The following is a 20,089-nucleotide window of genomic DNA, read 5'->3' as shown; positions in this document are numbered from 1 at the left end:
GACACCTTGAATAGAATCAAAGTGTTGGAGGCGTACAAACTGCCCTAGGGAAACAAGATTCCTTGAGAGGGCTCTAGTAGCAACAGCAGTAGAAGCACCAGCTGAACAGACATTTAAGTCTTCGCTGACATCCGTTTGAATGAGGAGCAGGAATGTGCCAGAGAGTAAATCGGGAGATTTCTGTGCTTATAAAAATCCCAATGAAGGAAAGAGGTCCAGCTCTCCCTGTCAATTCCCAACATCTCTAGAGAAGGCATCTCTGCTAAATCATCCAAAAGGACAAAATGAGGTAATGTACCATAATCCATGACCTGCCAGCATCGTCACATCCTTAGTTGTTTGGGGGGTCCCAAAGATGGATTACTGACCGGGTTCCTGGAATTCTTGACACACATGTGCTTGCACACTCTCTCATCCTCTCTCCTCTCTTTCTGTCACATTTTTCAACCCTCATAATTTTCTCTAGTGGGAAACTGGAGCCTTGAGTCATACCAGATGGATAGAAGGAACCAGCCACTTACTTGTGCAAAGGGACATGGCAGCCTTTAAAATGATCACTGTGATAACTGTTAATGACAGACATTCTGAAATGTTTCAGAGACATTTGGAAGATGTGATTTATCTAGAGAGGCTTATGTTATTTGGAACTGTCACTTTTTCTATATATCATTAGGCAGTGCCTCCTGCTAATTGCATACATACAGTTGCCCTCAAGTGCACTTATCCTTGACCTGCCCACATTATAAATATTTTAGATCTATGTGCTTCTAGTCTGAGAAGATGACTGTGATTCATCCTTTCCTCTCTGGGTTGCAAACCAGGTTGCTCTATACAACTAGAACAGGAAGCCAAGACTCATTATATTTTGGTTTTTATAATAATATTTTAAAGGAAGAAGAATTTTTACTAGCATGAATGCCATAAAGTGTTAATAATGACTGTATATTTGAAAGGGAAATTAATGCCATCAAAACTTAAATTAAGAGGAAAATAAATACGTTGTTTAATTGGTAAAAAGATAGGCTTCTGGGTGACCCTACAAAGAAACTAAATGTTTCCCTGGATATCCCACAGTACCCTCAGAATGTTGTTTCTAGAAGTCAACAGAAACTGGGCCTCTACATTTAGAAAGTATGAGTGCAATTTATATCGACTATTTCAGTTAACTTCTGATTGATCGGAACTGGAAACATTTTCAGAGCACAGAACATGTATCAACTATTGAACATCTCAGCAACATAAAAAAATATTGACATAACATTAGTACATGATTTCTATTACTTACCCAAAGTATTTCATGGATTATTTTAAGATATATGTAGTTCAAGTCAATTTCCCAGAGATCTACATGATGACCCTCCAAAGGTTTGAAAGTTTTGATACTAAAGACAGAATTTTAAATAAGAACCCATAAGGAATGAAGCCTTAGCTGCTTAAGGCTCTAAATTGAAAAGGATTAAGTTATTTCCAGTTCCATCTGAAATGATGGTTTCTGACAAGTTCCAAAGAGCCGAACAAACCTGCCATTTTGTCTGAATGATGCTCTCTTTAAGGACAGCTTCCTTCCAGGGGTAGATTGCTCACAGCTCTCTTAGTAGAGGGAGCCTAAAAACATAGGCTGGCTTCAGACAGAATCACTACCTAAAGCCTTAATAGGAGTAATTCAGACCAGCTAATGGCTGCAGCGTGTGGATGTGGTCAGATGAGGGGACCACCCTGTCTCCAGAGGTAACTTCCTAGTGACCTTCTTTCTTACCAAAAAAAAAAAAAAAGTTTATTAAAACAGGCATGTCTTCCTTCCCCCTCCACGTTCTTCCTTCCTCCCTACAACCAAACAGGACAAAATGGCCGTGTGAATGAATGCTTTGAATGCTTCCTCCACAACCTTTGACATTACCACCTGGATGGGTGAGGCCTATTGTTTCTTTTCCTCCTTCCCCAGCTTGGCTCTGAAAGGACACTGATGCAGTTACTGATAAATTATTCACTGGGACTCAGTGACCAGTCCTTAGTTTAATAGAATGGAACGGATTCCTCTCAGAGTGAAAGCAGGGCCTTTACCACGTTTGTGAGGGATTCAGCCTCTTTCTGGCTGCTACACTGGATCAGGGAAGGCACTCCGGTGCCTCTGTATGCTGGGAGGGCATCGGAGCCTGGAAAAGCCACAAGCGTGTTGTGCGTGTTCTCCCACAGCCTGCTCTCTGGGGTACTCTTGGCCTTGAAGGCTTGACTGGAGAGTTCTTCCTATTCCTATGGTTGCCTTAGGAAAGAGCAGGACAAGGTATAAAGCATTTCCGGCACTGCAGAAAGTTTCCTGGATGCACCGGTTTCTAATAGACTCTGGGACCATAACAGACTCTTGATTAACAGAGGCCTCCAGTTTCAGAGAAAATCACAAACCCGTGTGACACCGGTGACCTCCCCTCATCCCCAAGAGAGAACCACCAGCCATTAAGCCCCCATTAAGTGAGCTAGCCTCACCCCCCCCCCCACCACCAAAAAGAGAGAGGTAGCCCCTGAGAAGGGGCTGGCAGTGTCAGGGCAGGTGTCATCCCCCACACTAAATACACAAACCCATTTCCAAGTCCACTCTGGAGAAGGAAAGAAGAGCTTTGAATCGCTTATGACATTATGAGCTTGGACAAATTTTAATAACTAAAAGTGATGTGATGGGGCGCCTGGGTGGCGCAGTTGGTTAAGTGTCCGACTTCAGCCAGGTCGCGATCTCGCGGTCCGTGAGTTCGAGCCCCGCGTCAGGCTCTGGGCTGATGGCTCAGAGCCTGGAGCCTGTTTCCGATTCTGTGTCTCCCTCTCTCTGCCCCTCCCCCGTTCATGCCCTGTCTCTCTCTGTCCCAAAAATAAATAAACGTTGAAAAAATAAATAAATAAATAAATAAATAAAAGTGACGTGAAAGATATCAGATCTGCCTAAAATAACACTAGGGGATGAAATGGACAATTTGAAAGGACATGGTTGAAAGCAGTGATTAAAAAAATATAAAGCCATTTCTGTGGCGCCTGCGTGACTCCGTCAGTTGAGCGTCCAACTTTGGCTCAGGTCATGATCTCACGGTTTGCAAGTTCAAGCCCCACATCGGGCTCTGTGCTGACAGTGCGGAGCCTGCTTGGGATTGTGTCTCTCCTCCTCTCTGTCCCTCCCCTGCTCGCATGTGTGTGCCCTCTCTCAAAAATAAATAAGCATTAAGTATGTATCTATATCTATATCTATATCTATATCTATATCTGTATCTATCTATCTATAAAGAGCCATTTCCTTCTTCAAGGTAAGGCTCCTCAAATAAACTGGTTACCTAAAATGCATAATAATCTGGTTTCTGCAAATTTTAAGTATAGAGCTAAAGCAACACCACGGAGAAGAAGAGAATGGCCAAAAACCTCGAATATTTCTAGTTTTCTCTCTCCTGAAGATGTTTCACCTGTCCATGAAAAAGAACACCTTGACAGCCTGAGGTTTGAGCACTGGGCAAGGAGTCAAGAGACCAGAGCTCTGGGTCCTGCAAAGGCAAACAAAGCTGCAGGCTTGGACAAGCCCCACTGCCTCTCGAGTCTCGGTTTTCTCATCCATCAGACGCCCTGCAGCACCGGCTCCCCAGCTGTTTCCAATTTCCCCTCAACTTGCTCGTGAATGACTCATAACCTGGTCTTTTATAGGGGCCAGAGCATTTGAAACACATCAAATATAGGTTAAATACAATTCAAACAGTCAATCCACATAAAACACCAATTATGTAAGTAAAGAGGTTCCTTCACTCCAGGGTTTGTGTGTTGCTCTGGAGGTCGGATTAAATCTTGTGCACATTCCAAAGCGGAGTTACTAAGTGGACATTGATGATGCAGCAGGAGCCTGATACTGTGGCTGTGAGATGGATCACCTGGGACCCTCAAGTCTCCGCCCCCATCAGCAAGTGGATGCAGGCAGCCAGCCTCATGCTTCTCCAGCACAGCCGTTTTGCCATCGCAGTATTAAAGGGAGAGAAGAACTACATCAAGGCTCCAAGCAAACGATGTAGTTGTGGCTTTTTTCCCCAGAAAAAGTTTTTAAAAAGTTAGTTATTAAATATTTCAAATGTATAATAAGATACAGATAAAAGTATAACAGTACACATTTACCTTATCCAGGTTTTAAGATCATTAACATGTGGCTACATGTCCTTAGATTTAAAAAACGGAAGGAAGGAAGGAAGGAAGGAAGGAAGGAAGGAAGGAAGGAAGGAAGGAAGGAAGGAAGGAAGGAAAACATTTTAGTTGAAGTCAGAGATGCCTCCCCAACCTTGACTGAGGAGATCCTGCCTCTTCCCAAAGGTAATAACATTTTTATTCATGTGCCTTTTCCCTGCTCATGTCTTTATACTTTTTCTACATGTATGTTCATAAATATATGCACATATATAATTGTGTGTTTTCACATTTTACATAAAGGGTATCCTACAGAACGTGACATTTTGTAATTTTCACTTTCATTTAGCATTACATTTTAATCTGTGCTGAAATATGTAGATGTTTATTCATTGTAACTGGGTATACTATTTCATCATATCATGAATCGTATGATGATGAAACCACAACCTGCTGTTCCCCCATCAGAGGATATTAGCCCTTCTAATCCTCACATGACATTCACATTACAAACAGTGCTACAGTGGACACCCTTGTATATCTGTCTGTCTTCTTCTGTACCTATCTAAGTGGCCAGTACCTGAAGGGGAAATTGATTCCTAGAAGGGTGTTAGCATCTTGTACATCAGTAGATACTGCAAAACTGCTCTTCTAAGTGGCTGTGAAAATGGACACCCCATCAGTAAGATAGGAACTCTCGTTGCTCAACATTCTTGCTAACATTTGGTATTACCAAGCTTGGATTTTAGTCATTCTGTTAAGTGTGAAATGGTATGTCTCATTTGTGATTATAACCAGCATTTCCCTGATTACTAGAGATGTGGAAGATTTTTTTCATGTTTATGGGACTTTAGAGGCTTGTCCTTTATTTATTTTTAAAAGTTTATTATTTTGAGAGAGTGAGAAAGCACAAGTTGGGGAGGGGCAGAGAGAGAGAGAGAGAGAGAGAGAGAGAGAGAGAGAGAGAGAGAGAATCCCAGGCAGGCTCCCTGCTGCCAGCGCAGAGCCTGATGTGGGGCTTGAACTCACAAACTGTGAGATCATGACCTGAGCCAAAACCAAGTGCCGGAGGCTTAACAAGATGAGCCACCCAGGCACCCCAAGTTTTCTCTTTTACTAACTTTCTATTCTTTGCTCATTTTTCCATTGGGTTGTTGCCTTTTTTCTTACAGGTTTGTATTTCCTTCTGTTGAGATACTAATTCTTTCTTGGTTGAAAATAGGAGTTGCAAAATATGCAAAATACCTGCTTTTGCTGGTGGATGTGCCTGTCTCTCTTGATAAGAGTGTAACAACTGACACTTGAGCTTGGACTTGGGGATGGAGAGGAGGAATCAGCCTTTCATTTGACTCTGCTTTGTGGCTCTTAATTGCAGGCAAAAGTATGCCTTAGGCCCAGCCTAGCTCACTACAGTAGTGCAGTGAGATTGGGGGCTGAAGCTCCTGAGAAAGTTACTTGTTTTGTTTTCTTCTCTGAGTACCTCGTAGGAACCGATGGCTATCTAGGAAGGGCTTAGGATCCTAATGATCCTAGACCTGTGTTTCTCATGGCTACCTGCACATTCAAATCTCCTGGGGAACTTGCAAAAATAATATGGATAACTTGGCCTTACCCCTGAAACAATTAAATAAGAATTTCTGAGGATGGATCCTAGGCATCCCCATTTTATTTATTTATTATTTAAAAAAATTATTTTAATGTTTATTTATATCTGAAGGAGAGAGAGAGACAGTGTGAGTGGTGAGGGAGACACTGAATCCAAAGTAGGCTCCAGACTCCAAGCTACCAGCACAGAGCCTGACATGGGGCTTGAACTCACAAACTGCAAGATCATGAGCTGAGCTGAAGTCAGAAGCCCAAGCAACTGAGCCACCCAGGCGCCTCCAGGCAGTAACCTTTTAAAACTTTCCAAGTGATTGTAATGGGCAGCCAGGGTACCGAACCACTGCCTTCAACAAATACCATCTTAACCACGGCCTGTTGTTACTTTCAACACTTTGAAGTTTAAGTCAAGACACCTATCCTCGTTAAGAATTATTAATTAGCTCTGGGGAGAGGTTAAGAGTTCTCTAAGCAGATAGGAAATAACTACTAACACATGTATTTTTAAAAGGCCAAGAGACTGATTACTATGTGACACAAAAAGCTTTTAAATCACATGCAGTGCTGAGGTCAGTAAGCTAGGGAGTTCTGTACTCCCCCTTCCTACCCGGTGTATTATTTGATCTCCATTTTGGTCTCCTTGGAAGACAAAGATGTTCAGTTTGTAACATTTTTGCAGCTGGAACAGTGGTCCCTGGAGCCTGAAGCCTTCATTTTATTCTGAGGGTTGTGACGGTGACCCTGCAGGATTTATAGTATTTTTCTGTCCTGACTATCCTTTCTCTATTTTCCAGTTATTCCCTCTACTCAGAAGCTTCTCTGCTATGTCGTGCTGAATTTTAGTTTTACAAAGGATCCCTTCAGCGTTGATTACCTTAGATCCTATTCTCCAGGGCACCTGGGAGCTTCCCTCGGCTGCAAAGCCTTCTTTAGGGCCAAACATCTCTAGCACACATAACAGGGAAGAACAGAGGTTCTTGGAAGATGCTGGGTCTCTGTGGACAAATTTTCCAGGTTTCCCTTTGAGGTTGCTTTGTTCCTCTCTCCAGGGAAGAAGGACAAGATTTCCTTTGGGCATTGACAGACTGTTCAGATGCAATCCCAGGGATCTTTGAGGTAAATGAGCAGAAGGTAACTGGGCTGTTTTCAAAAGAGCATGTGTCTAAACTCAAAAGGAAATGTCTGCTGAAAGGAAACACTAGATGCTTGTTTTCTCTAATGATTAGAAACTAATGATGAATTATGGAAGGCCCAAAATTTCACATCGTTCCTTCCCTCTATACCCCCAAGGTGACACTGACTTATGGTTCATTCTTCACCACTCTTACCTCAACATTCAATGACAACCATGCTTTTTAGTCTCTTTCCTTGCAACTGGGGGCATGAGTCTTTTCCTTCATCTTGTTTTCCACTTCATCTCTTAATTTTTTCTTGAAAGAAGGTTACTCTTTTTCTCATGCTAATTGTTTGCTTTGAAACTCGGTTTCTTTTAAAACCTTTTGTGAGGGGTGCCTGGGTGGCTTAGTCAGTTGGGCATCCGACTTCGGCTCAGGTCATGATCTCTGGTTCTTGAGTTCAAGCCCCGCATGGGGCTCTGTGCTGACAGCTCAGAGCCTGGAAAGCGTGTTTCAGATTCTGTGTCTCCCTCTCTCTCTGCCCCTCTCCCACTTGCACTCTGTCTCTCAAAAATAAATAAACGTAAACAAATTTTTTTTTAAGTATTTAAAGCCATTTTTTAGTACTCCCATCAAAAGGTTTACCCCCACTGTCTAACCTTCAGTGTTCACTCAGGAGGGCAGATCTGGAAGGGGACAACAAGGCAATTTACTTTGTCTTTATAAAACTTCCTTATCTTTACTTTCTTAAATGGGCACATATGACTTCTGTTAAAAATCTTAGAAAGTACATTTAGTCACAAGTAAAACAGAAAAAAGTGCACCCTTTGTCAGAATTTATGCAACCCCATAATATTCACATTATGTGATAAATGTATATATTCTACATACACACAAATGTAGATGCATAAATATAAATATGTTAGCATTTATAAAGCAGTGAAGACACCATCCAGACCATAGTCAATAAACTAAAACAAATAGATGTGCCATCATTCAGCAAAACGAAGGATATGTGTCAGGTCTCTAAGTGAAAGGAAATTCCGAGTTAAGGGTGAAAACACAGTGCTTGGCCCAGCGTGGAGTGCCTTGCTCTGCTGATGGGTAACTGCTGAGGTTTCCTTTGTTCTCATCTGAGAAACTGGAATGAGTTAAAGGCAAGGAGCATGCTGAGCTTGAACTCCTTCCATAGTTTAAAAGTGACACAAGGCATGATTTAAAGCCAGACAGCCTGCCCAGGTTTTTAGTTCTTAGTGGAAGCTGTCTGTCTTTGATGGATTACATGGGACTGGGGGTTCTGAACACCTATTGTGACTGACCCAGGGCTGAATGCAGCCAGGCAGATGGTTTGCTGCATTCCCATAGGTTTTCTGGTTCCAGTCAAAGCCCTTGGATTTGAGTAGCCATGGGATTGACCTAGGACTTGTTGGCTGGTCCTGGACCCCGTATCCACAGATAGGGCCCCAAAGTGTCTAGGCTGTTTCCATACCAGACCAGGGCACCCGAACCTTGAGTCTGATAGTCGGCTCTGGGTACTGACTAGGACTTTTGTCCTCCATAGAACTAGAGTTGGGCTCTAAGCTAAGTTCTATTGGGAGGAGGAGGCAAGGTCAACCAGGAGTTCTCATAGCCCAGATAGCCTGAGACAGATAGAATCCTAGTCAAACTTCTGTCCAGCAGGTAGGTCCAGCCGGACCTGTTCTGACTGTAGCACTAAAGGTTTAGCCAACCCTGGGTCAGCTTTGGTTTTGGCCCAGTTGAGTTGGTGTCAATGCTGCTCTTCCAACTCAAAGTTTTCTTTGAAAGCAACCAAAAATAAGAGAGAATTACGCTTGGAATATATTTTTTACACATATGTATTTTTGATCATAGTACTTTGTAGCTGCATTTCTTTTTTAGTTGTTAGAAAAAAGAAAAAAGTCTAAATCCTGAACAAACGGGTGCCTGGGTCACTCAGTCAGTTAAGCATCCAACTTTGGCTCAAGTCATGATCTTAGGGCATCCAACACCACATCAGGCTCTCTGCTGTCAGGGAAGAATCTGCTTTGCATCCTCTCCCCCCCCCACCCCCACCCCTTCGTTGCTTATGTGCACGTGCTCTCCCTCTCCCTCCTCTCAAAAACAACAACAACAATAATAATAACAATAATAGAACATTTAAATCCTAAACAGACAACTGCATTAAGTGGTTACATTGGTGGTTTGAAATGATGCTTTCGGTAATTTTTTTTTTAAGTGTAACTTGTTTTCTTTGGCATAGAAAATTCCACAGGGACTTGTGAAAAATTATAGGGGCTTCTTTGTGTTCTTAGGCATTAATTCAAAGAATTGTTGATGGATCAATAATGATACAACTAAACTTCTGAGAGAATTCATCCTACTGGGGTTTCTTTAAGTTTAAAGGAAAATATTTTGTGAGGCTTACTTGGATGGGGGAGAATTAAGTGTGGATTCATGATTGTTTAGGGAGGGATAGTTTGGGAACTTTCCTAATGACCCCATTCCAAGTGAGGAGCCAAGTCCAGCCCCTGGGACCACACACTCACATCCTTCCGGCTATTCTAGCTGTGGGGGGAAGTCCAGAAGCACCTCCTGTCCTGGGACAACTGGTTAGGGTGGAGACCAGTCAGAAATATAAAGCGAAAGTACCAGAAGCTCTTGCTGTTCATGTCCTGAGCCTAAATTCTTACTTGACTCATTTAACCTCCTTTAGCCCCCTGAATTGATGCCCTTGGAGAACCTGACTTTCCCAAAAGGATAGGGGTTTATTTATAATTATCATATGACCAAATCCACCGTACTGGAAATTCATCATATGCATGCTTAATATATAAAATAGCTCAACAGTTCAGGTTAATTCCCATTTCATTTCAGCTTTCTCCAAACCTATCCTGGCCAAAACATTGTAATATTTAGAAATGGCCTGGGCACTTCTGTTTTTATTAAGAACAGACGTGCTTATAGTTGGAAAGTCTTTTCTCTCACTGTCTGTGTCCCCCTGATAGCATAGCAGAGATTCAACAAATACTTACTAAATAAATGGATAAAGAACAAAAGCTAGTTTGGTTCCATCTTGAAGCATTTATCAGGTACCTTGTACGTCCAGGAAGAATGAACACAAATACCTGCTCCCAAATCTGGCCAATCCCAACCTCACACTTGGTGTGTCATCCAAATAACTAAGAGATGATCCCCCTCCTATTGAATCACATGTTCTCTGAGCACAACTTGACGGTGAATGTCTACGTATACAATGGGGTCAACATATCTATAGCAGGGTTTCTCAACCTGGACACTATTGGCATTTTTGACTAGAAAATTCTTTGTGGTGGGGACTGCCCTGTGCCCTGTGGGGTATTTAACAACTTCTCTGGAGGCTGGTAGGACCCACCCACCACCAAAAATGTTTCTAGGCATTGCCAAATTTCCTGTGGGGGAAACAAATCACCCTGGGTTAGAAACCGTGAATCCCTGTAAAAGAGTAGTATGTGGTTATGCCATCTTAAACAATACTAAAATTACAGAAAAACCCAATAACCCATTTTTTTGGTGTCGTTCAGTGAAGGTGTTTTGTAATATTCTGCTCTAAGGAACACACACTGAGTGGACTATACTCTGAGAAACAAGTCTTTTGTTTATGGGAACAATAAGTGTTGTTTTAGGGCAGAGATTTATAGTTAAAAAACCAAACTAAAAATAGTATTTTATTTCTTTGGACCAGAGTAATAGAAAAATGAAGACCCAAATAGTCAAATCCTCACCCTGGTGGACTCTGACACTTACAAAGTAAAATGAATAAGTACACACAATAAAAAGTTAATATAAGAAGTAAAAGTGGAAAACAAATGTCTCCCCCTTCCCCAATGCCCCTAACTCTCCCCAGAGCTAGCCACTTTAAACATTTTTTTTTTCAGAAAAAAAAAATTACAATAAGGAGGGTTAAAGCTCACCTTTGGGAGGTTAGAATAGATACAGTTATAAACTTGGAAACAGGGCAGTGACTTGAAGCTAATACCAATTCCGAACAAATCAGAAAGGAAGACCTGGGCTTTGAGACTATTCATTATTTATCTACCCTCCCTAGGAAGGGATAGTCTTCTTTTTCCCAGGCTGCACTGGCTGTGTGCTTTAGAAATTAAGCTGTTTTAGTTTAAATCTGATAGGGTTTTCACTCCTAGAGCAAGCTCGCTGAGACTGGTTTCTGGCAGGGAGTTGTGTCCCCATCTTTGTTAAGGCTGACCTGCTGTGATTGTGCCAAGGACTCATTTACGGCCTTTTTTCCTCAGTACACAGGGCACCCACTCTTTCACTGCATTAGCGTGTTGTTCTGAACAGAACAATTCAGCCTTTGTCATCGTGCTGAGGTTCCCCCCGCCAGGCCTTGTGAATGGACACAGGTTTCTAGAGAAATGGGCACCCATCAGTACAGTAGTTCCTGTCTTCTCCTTAAAGGTGCCTGTGGATTCCAGTAACTTTCTCTGAGTCGGCTCTTCAGAAAGTCCTGAATTTGTTTGATGTTCTGAAACACTTTGGGCTCTTTATCTAAAAATGTAGACATGATGAAGAATTTCCTAGTATTCTCTAAGCACGCTTTTCATCCAGTGAATGAATCTCTTTATGTGTTCTAGCCACTAACACCCTAAAGTTCAGATGCATACAAGTAAAAGGAGGCATTTGTATGAGGACGACAAGATGTCAGGACAACAGATTTTTTTTTGACTATTTGTGAACTTTTGTGACATTTCCCCTCTTAATATATTACCAATTGTTCATTCACATTTTCATGCAGTCACAGACATTAATTAAACAATGACTGTATGCAGGAAGACTGTGTTGAGCACTGTGTGGGATACAGGGGTACATGGGAGGGAGCAGAGCAGAGTGGTCCAGAGCTCTGAGTTTGGGAATCAGAACACTCTTTGGCTTTTCCTCTTCTGGGCCATGTGATCTTGAGCAAGTCACTTAACCTCTCTGTGTCAGATTCCACATCTGAAAAATTATTGTAAGAATTAAATAATATATGCTTGCAAAGCACATACTGCCAAGCATCTTCCAACTGCTTGTTTGTTCATGGGGAAAAAAACATTTATGTCAATAATTATAGCCTGTGTGGTAAGGAACAATAAATGCTATGAGAAGGCAAAAGGAGGGTGTATTCACACAGTAAGTAGCATTAGCTACTGTAATTAACAAGCTGTGCACCTGTGGTTTAGCACAGTAGGCATGGTTTTTCCAGGCTACCTCTGTTCCAAGTGACTCGGAGGCCCTGGCTCATTCCATCTGTGGCCTTCTAGAGCCTCATAATCATTCACTTCAAGGTACACAAGTAGGAAAAAGGAGAGTATGTGTGAAATACTGCTTGGGATGTGTTGTAGCGAGGCCTGCCTATTAGTTACCTACTGTTGTGAAACAGAGGGCCCCAAACCTAGCAATTTAAAAGAAGCCCTAGTTTCTGCAGGTCAGGAATTCTATAGCAGCTTAGTTGGGTGGTTCTAGCTTTGGGTCTCATGAGGGTGGAGTTAAGATTTGGCTGGGCTGCAGTCATCTGAAGGCTTGAATGAGATAGGAGAATCCTCTTCCAAGAGGGCTTATTCACATGCCTGTTGGCAGAAGGTCTCCCTTCTTGGCTGGCTGTTGGCAGGATGCCATGTGGACCTCTCCCCTGGACTGTTTGAGTGTTGTTACAACATGGTAGCTGGCTTCCCCCAGAGCCAGTGATCTGAGAGGGAGAGCAAGGAGAAAGCTCTAATGCCTTTCTATGATCCAGTCCCAGAAGCCATGTGCTGCCATTCCTGCTATATTTGCTCATTAGAAGAGGGTCACTAAAGCGTGCCTGGGTGGCTCAGTTGGTTGAGCGTCCGACTCCGGCCCAGGTCATGATCTCACGGTTGTTGAGTTTAAGCCCCATGTTGGGCTCTGTGCTGACAGCTCAGAGCCTGGAGCCTGCTTCGGATTCTGTGTCACCCCCTCTCTCTGCCTGCCCCTCTCCTGCTTATGCTCTGTCTCAAAAATAAATAAATGTTTAAAAAAAATTAAGAAGAGGGTCACTAAATCCAATCCACATCATGAGAAGTAGAATTAAGCTCCAATTCTAGAAAGGAGGGGTATCAAATGTATATTGAGCCCAGAGCTCCAAAAGCCCTTGGAGTGTTCTAAATGGTAAGAGTAGATAAGAGTGTCTTTGGTTATTTAACAGAAGGCTCTTTCAACCATACCTCAGTTTATTTGAATGAGGTGACTTTTGGAAAGACCTGAGGGTAAGGAGAATCAGCCTATGGTCAGAGGGCTGGCATTTTCAGCCCCACTGCCTACAGCTTTCAGTGAGAGACTAGAGGTTGAGTTCATTGCCAATCATGCCTAAAATGATAAAGCTTCCATAAAAATCCTCAAAATTGTCAGTACAGAGAGCTTCCTGGCTGGTGAACGCATCCGTGCGGTAGGAGGGCAGTGCACCCCAGCTCCATAGGGAGAGAAGACCCTTCTGGATCCCGCCCTATGTATCTCTTCATCTGGCTGTTTGTCTCTGTCCTTTACCATATCCTTTATAATATGATAAACTGGTAAATGTAAGCAGGTGTTTGCCCGAGTTCCGTGAGTCATTCTAGCAAATTACCAAACCTTTGGAGGGGATTGTGGGAATCCCAATTTATAGCCAGTTGGTTATATGTGCAAGTGATAACCTGGGATGTGCTGTTGGCATCTGGACTGAGAAGACAGTCTTGTGGAACAGAGCGTTTAACTTGTGGGAGCTGAATGCTAATTATTGGATAGTGTCAGAACTGGGTTGGACAGGATGCCCAGCTCATATTGGAGAATCAGTTGGTGTAGGGTACAAAACCACACACGTACCTGGTCACATAAGTGAGTAGAGCAGTGGAGGAAAACACCACTGGAAAAGAAAAAGGGTTTTCCTCTCATAGCTTCTAATTCCTTCATGGATCCTCATTAGCTGTGTACCTTTGGGCAGTTTACTTTGTCTCTATCAGCCTTGGTTTCTTCATCTGTACAATGGGAACAATAATATCTCTTTTCATGGGTGTTAAGAGGATTTTAGAAAATGTGTAAAATACTTAGGGCAGTAAATGGTGGCTCCAATGATCAATGGAGCTTCTTCATGGTGAATAAAGAAATAGTCATAGAAAGTTTTAACAACACGCTCAAAATCAGATAGGGGCTTAATTAGAAACTGGACTAGAACCAGTATGAACATAGGCGTAGAGATCTAAAAATAAGACCTGGGTCTGGAATAGAGGTAGCAGAAGAAGCCACCTGAGCACAGAGGGACAGGGCAACACCAGCCCTTGAAGCAGGAGAGGAACTTGAGCTGATCTAGTAAAGAGAAGGATAGGGTCATAAATTCTTGGGCAAGGAGGCGTTTTATGCAAACATATTCTGAGATTCAGTTACAAATAGATGAATGATATAATTAATACAATAGACTTTGAATCAGAAATAGGAATATGCTCATTCAGCCACCAAGCTCAGTGGTGAAATATCTACTAAAAAGCACCCAGAGAGTTTCATCATTCTCAACTTGTAGTCAGGGAAACAGGGAGACTAAAAAAAGATATCACCAAAGAAACACTGTTTTGAAAATATCTGTACAAGAAAGAGGAGAACCAGCTATGTATTCTGTGCCCATGTTCCCATGGTAGCATGTATCTGTTTGGAGCACCTGTCCCATAAAGCACAGGTGTAATTGTGTGTGTGTGTGTGTGTGTGTGTGTGTGTGTGTGTATGTGTATCAAGGGCAGGTGTGGAGAATTCATACCAAACTCATGTGATGTTGCAGTTGTGGGAAAGATATAAGCACATGGTCCCCCTGTGGCATCCACAGGTGGATGAGAAATTCCCAGGAGCTTTTTGAGCTTTTAGCTTTTATGGAAAATGATCTGTGGAATGTCTCAGAAGTCATTTTGATCAATATAGAAATCACCTGGGGGTGCCTGGGTGGCTCAGTTAGTTAAGTTTCCAACTTCAGCTCAGGTCGTGGACTCATGGTTTGTGGGTTCAAGCCCCATGTCAGGCTCTGTGCAGACAGCTCAGAGCCTGGAGCCTGCTTTGGATTCTGTGTCTCCCTCTCTCTGCCCCTCCCCTGCGCTCTCTCTCTCTCTCTCTCTCTCTCTCTCTCAAAAATAAGGTAAAAGGCAACCAACAGAATGGGAAAAGATATTTGCAAATGACATATCAGATAAAGGGTATCCAAAATCTATAAAGAACTTATTAAACTCAACACCCAAAAAACAAATAATCCAGTGAAGAAATGGGCAAAAGACATGAATAGACACTTCTCCAAAGAAGACATCCAGATGGCCAACCGACACATGAAAAAATGCTCCACATCACTCATCATCAGGGAAATATAAATCAAAACCACAATGAGATACCACCTTACACCTGTCAGAATGGCTAACAGGAACATCTCAGGCAACAACAGATGTTGGCGAGGATGTGGAGAAAGAGGATCTCTTTTGCATTGTTGGTAGGGAATGCAAGCTGGTACAGCCACTCTGGAAAACAGTATGGAGGTTCCTCAAAAAATTAAAAATAGAACTACTCTATGACCCAGCAATTGCACGACTAGGCATTTATCCAAGGGATACAGGTGTGCTGTTTCGAAGGGCACATGCACCCCAATGTTTATAGCAGCACAATCAACAATAGCCGAAGTATGGAAAGAGCCCAAATGTCCATCGATGGATGAATGGATAAAGAAGATGTGGTATATATATATATATATATATATATATATATATATATATATATATATAACGGAGTATTCCTCGGCAATCAAAAAGAATGAAACCTCACCATTTGCAACGATGTGTATGGAACTGAAGGGTATTATGCTAAGTGAAATTAGTCAGAGAAAGACAAAAATAATATGACTTAACTCATATGAGGACTTTGAGACAAAACAGATGAACATGAGGAAGGGAAACAAAAATAATATAAAAACAGGGAGGGGGACAAAACAGAAGAGACTCATAAATATGGAGAACAAACTGAGGGTTACTGGAGGGGTTGTGGGAGGGGAGATGGCCTAAATGGGTAAAGGGCACTAAGGAATCTACTCCTGAAATCATTGTTGCACTATATGCTAACGAATTTAGATGTAAATTTTAAAAAATAAAAAATAAAATTAAAATAATAAACAAACATTAAAAAAAGAAAAAAAAAAGAAAGTATCACCTGGAACTTGGGATCTCAACTTTGTGCCTCCTGCAAATAGAGAGGCACCCTGTGTAGTAGTGGGGTAGTCAGTGTAAGGTTGTGGAAAGAACTGAAGACATGTGGCCAGATGGACTTGGATCAGAATTCAGCCTTAGTACTAACTTGCTGTGGGGCCTTTGGGAATTTGTATCTGAGACTCTCCTCTGAAAGAAAATGGTGTGAGAATCAAAGGAGCCATCTTAAATTAAAGGAGCTGGTACCTGGCCTGTAGGAACCACCTAACACACTCTTTTCTCATGTCTCTCTCCTCTTCTGAATAAGAGACTCTTAAACTTCAGAGTACATAAGAGTCACCCAGGAAATGCAGGCCTTGCCTCCCACCTAAGAATCTGATCCAACACCTTTAGAGGGGGGCCAGGAGTCTGCATGTTTACCTGGGGCCACAGGGGATATGATGAGGTGATCAAACAACCATATCCTAGAAGAGAAAAAAGCTAGAGAAACATAAGAAACAAAGGATAAACTGTCAAGTGAACACCAAGGGTTCCTTCCTGGCTATTTTTATTAACCAGGGGATGAGGAGGGGATTGTTGGGGGAAAGCCACATCACTTTCCAGAAAAGCCTGTCACTCTGACCCCAGGGCAACAAGCCACATTTATAGAAAAAGCTTGTCATTTTAAAAAAAATGCTTATTTATTTTTGAGAGAGAGAGAGACAGAGAGAGACAGAGAGAGACAGAGAGAGAGGGAGAATGTGTGCATGTGCCTGTTGGGGAGAGGTAGAGAGAGAGAATCCCAAGCAGGCTTCGCGCTGTCAGCCCAGAGCCTGATTCAGGGCTTAATCCCACAGAACTGTGAGGTCATGACCTGAGCAGAAACCAAGAGTTGGACGCTTAACCGACTGCACCACACAGGTGCCCTGCAAGAGCTTCATTTTTAAATTGAATCAATGCAATCTCCTTGTGTAAGGCCAGATAAGGAGATGGGATCACAGAAGCCATGCTTTGCCCAAATCCATAGCTTCTGTTCATTTACTGCTTCATTGTTTCACTTATTCTTCATGAATTGACTGCCTGTTATATGAAGCTTGCATGAAAGTACAGGACCTGCTCTCTGCCCTCAAAAACAGGAGACGTTAAAAAAGGACAATTGGAGTATCTACAAAGACGACAGTACAGAATGTGACAAAAGTACAGACTGAGCGGTAGAGATAACGCGTTCTGTAGCTGTGGGAATTCAGGGGATGGGGATCCAAGAATGGTTTACTGGAGCCTTTGGGAACTGGGCTGGGCTTGAAAAGAGAGTTTGATTTGGACAGAGAGTGAGCGGAAGGCATTCCAGCTTTCCCCCTTCATTGAGTACTTCTTTTTAATTTATTGTGTGGGAAATCATTACATATCCTTCACATACCCTCCTGCATACCCTCTGTTTGTGAATGTGTTACTAAGTTTTGTCATTGTTGTTCAAACTAGTAACTCTTCCCTTTACTGTTGATGATACTGTTTTCTGGGAAAACTGAATGCTCTTTTCTTCTACCCTAGACAAGTTTTTGGTAAATTCACTTGCATATTTCCTGAAATATATTAAATTTTTTTTAATGTTTATTTATTTTTGAGAGGGGGGCAGGGGCAGGGGCAGAAAGAGAAAGGGAGACACAGAATCCAAAGCAGGTTGTCAGCACAGAGCCCAACACAGGGCTTGAACTCGCAAACCGCGAGATCATGACCTGAGCCAAAGTCTGACGCTTAACCAACTGAGCCACCTAGGTGCCCCTTCCTGAAATATATTTTATAATAAATTTCTGATGTTCTAAAAAAAAAATCTATTAACACATATAAAACATGTGATTTGATCAGTTAATTAGGGAAGAATTCAAATTGCTTTAATACAGAGTTTTTCTGTTGAAAATCTGTTGACAAACTCTGTTCAGGCTCATCTAGGTGCAGGCCTAGAACCCTGGATAAGCTCACGTGGCTGCAGAGCCGTATGAGGCTGAGATTGTCATCAAGAATGAAGAGCGCTGGTTATACATCCAATCCAGATGACCCAGAGGAATATTTTCACCACAAACTCAGGACGATTCTATCTGTAGAACCTGCCACACAGTGGCAACCTGAATTAGTGGGCTAAACTACAGACCGTTGCCAGGCACCAGGATGATAAAGTCAGTGTTTCTTCCAACCTGATTTCCAAATCAGGTGAAAAGAAAAGGAGTCAGGTTCAGCCTGCTGTGTCCTGAAGCTGCCTGGTTCTGCAGGTCTCTCTAAATAGCTCCAATCGATTACCTGGGATCTGTGGAGATGCTCGTTAAAGAGAAAGGGTCCTAATATGTATTAAGCTCCTGTTAGATGCCGAGTGCTGTATATGTCAGTCCTTAAGCCTCACATCTGCTTTATATTTAAATACGTTCTCTACCTGCTTGATCTTTTTATACCATAGGTAATATTATTAAATCATTAAATTAAGATCCAAAGATAAATTAAATGGTACATTGATGCAGAACACTACTGGTTTATTTGACTCAAATGTCCAAGCCTTTCTTCTTCTGTACTGTCCAGCCCCGACACCAAGCCCAAGGAGCTGTGAAAACAGACACATGCATCAACAGAGCACTGCCTGTCAACATACTGACACATGAGTTGTTGTTGAAAACACAGGGAGATCTGGGTATCCATTAAGGAAATAATGACTGATTTTTCCAGGAAAAAGAATATCCATAACATCTGGCACTGTGGTAGTCTCAGGGGTGGGCTGGAGCCAGTTTGTATTGGCTTAAAAGAGCCAGTTGTTAAATTTTCAGGAATTTTGTGAGTTGTTAAACTTGGCCATTATTAGATACTAAACTACATAAATTTTTGATTAAATAAGATATTAAAAATGAATGTTATAAATACAACTCACTTCCTCATTATTTTATTGCACTTTACCATTACCTCTGCTCTTAAGGTAAAAATGGTATATGATGGTACGCTATTGTGTGCATGTCTTCTCAGTGCTCAGCAACATTTTGATGGGATCTTGAACTCCATCTTGGACATTGTAACTACACTAAGAAAATTAATAAATATTACAAACCAGGGTGTAGTTTCTCCAAGAGAGCTGGTTGTTCAACATTTACCAACCCACCACTGGGCAGTATCCATACAAGTGTTGTCATGAATTCCCTTTATAAGAAAATAAACAGTCCACAAGGACTAATGAATACCTTCTGTAAGCCCAAAGTGCTATCCACACAATAGAGAGTTGTCCAGGAGAGTGGAAATCAGGAAAACAAAGTCTGTTGGAGTGTTAGTAAAGTGAGTAGTATAGATTCCTTACATCCAAAGAATGCTTGGCCATTCACAAAATTGTGACACAAACTCTAGTGTGAGCTTCACACTGATCATGTGGTCGAAAAAAAAAAAATCTAATTTGTTGAGCTTACAATGCTCAGCTAATAGAAGCCCTGCAGTGGCCTAACGCTTTTTCCAGAATGCTCAGCTTCTTGGGCTTCAGTGCTATTGGCCAAGCACTGGCAGCCCTAGCTGGTGAAGTGCGTGAACACACGTTCACAGCAGGTTTCAGGATGTGGTTTGTGGATGGCTTGTTTTCACTAGGTTAGTAGGACTCCTGATTCTGGGTACTGCCAGCCCATTGCCCCAGTGAGTGTCCAGTGGTTTATTCCAGGTGACCTTCACCAAAGGTTAGATTTACCACCATGGGAATAAGATGTCTGGAAATGAGTAAGACAGAATAATTGGTAGAGGGTCAGAAATGAAAATCATGGCCTTACATGTAAAATCATATACATCTATTTTAGTGCCAAGAGAAGGGGCCATAAAATAAACTTGAAATTTTATGGTAAATATGGTCTTTCAGGTATCTTCAAAGCTTAGTGGGTTGATACTCATGACAGAAATATAGATAAGATTTAATTGGATATGATTTCTTCCATCATCTTCCCTAAAAATTTAGAAACTGATTTATGTTACTGTAAAAATTTTAAACAATATGCAGGGGCACCTGGGTGGCTCAGTTGGTTAAGTGTCCAACTCTTGATTTCGGCTCAGGTCATGATCTCA

This window comes from Lynx canadensis, chromosome A3 (genome assembly GCF_007474595.2).
Source record: "Lynx canadensis isolate LIC74 chromosome A3, mLynCan4.pri.v2, whole genome shotgun sequence".
Taxonomy (NCBI): domain Eukaryota; kingdom Metazoa; phylum Chordata; class Mammalia; order Carnivora; family Felidae; genus Lynx; species Lynx canadensis.
The sequence above is the reverse complement of the archived record's forward strand: the minus strand, read 5'-3'. Positions refer to the sequence as shown.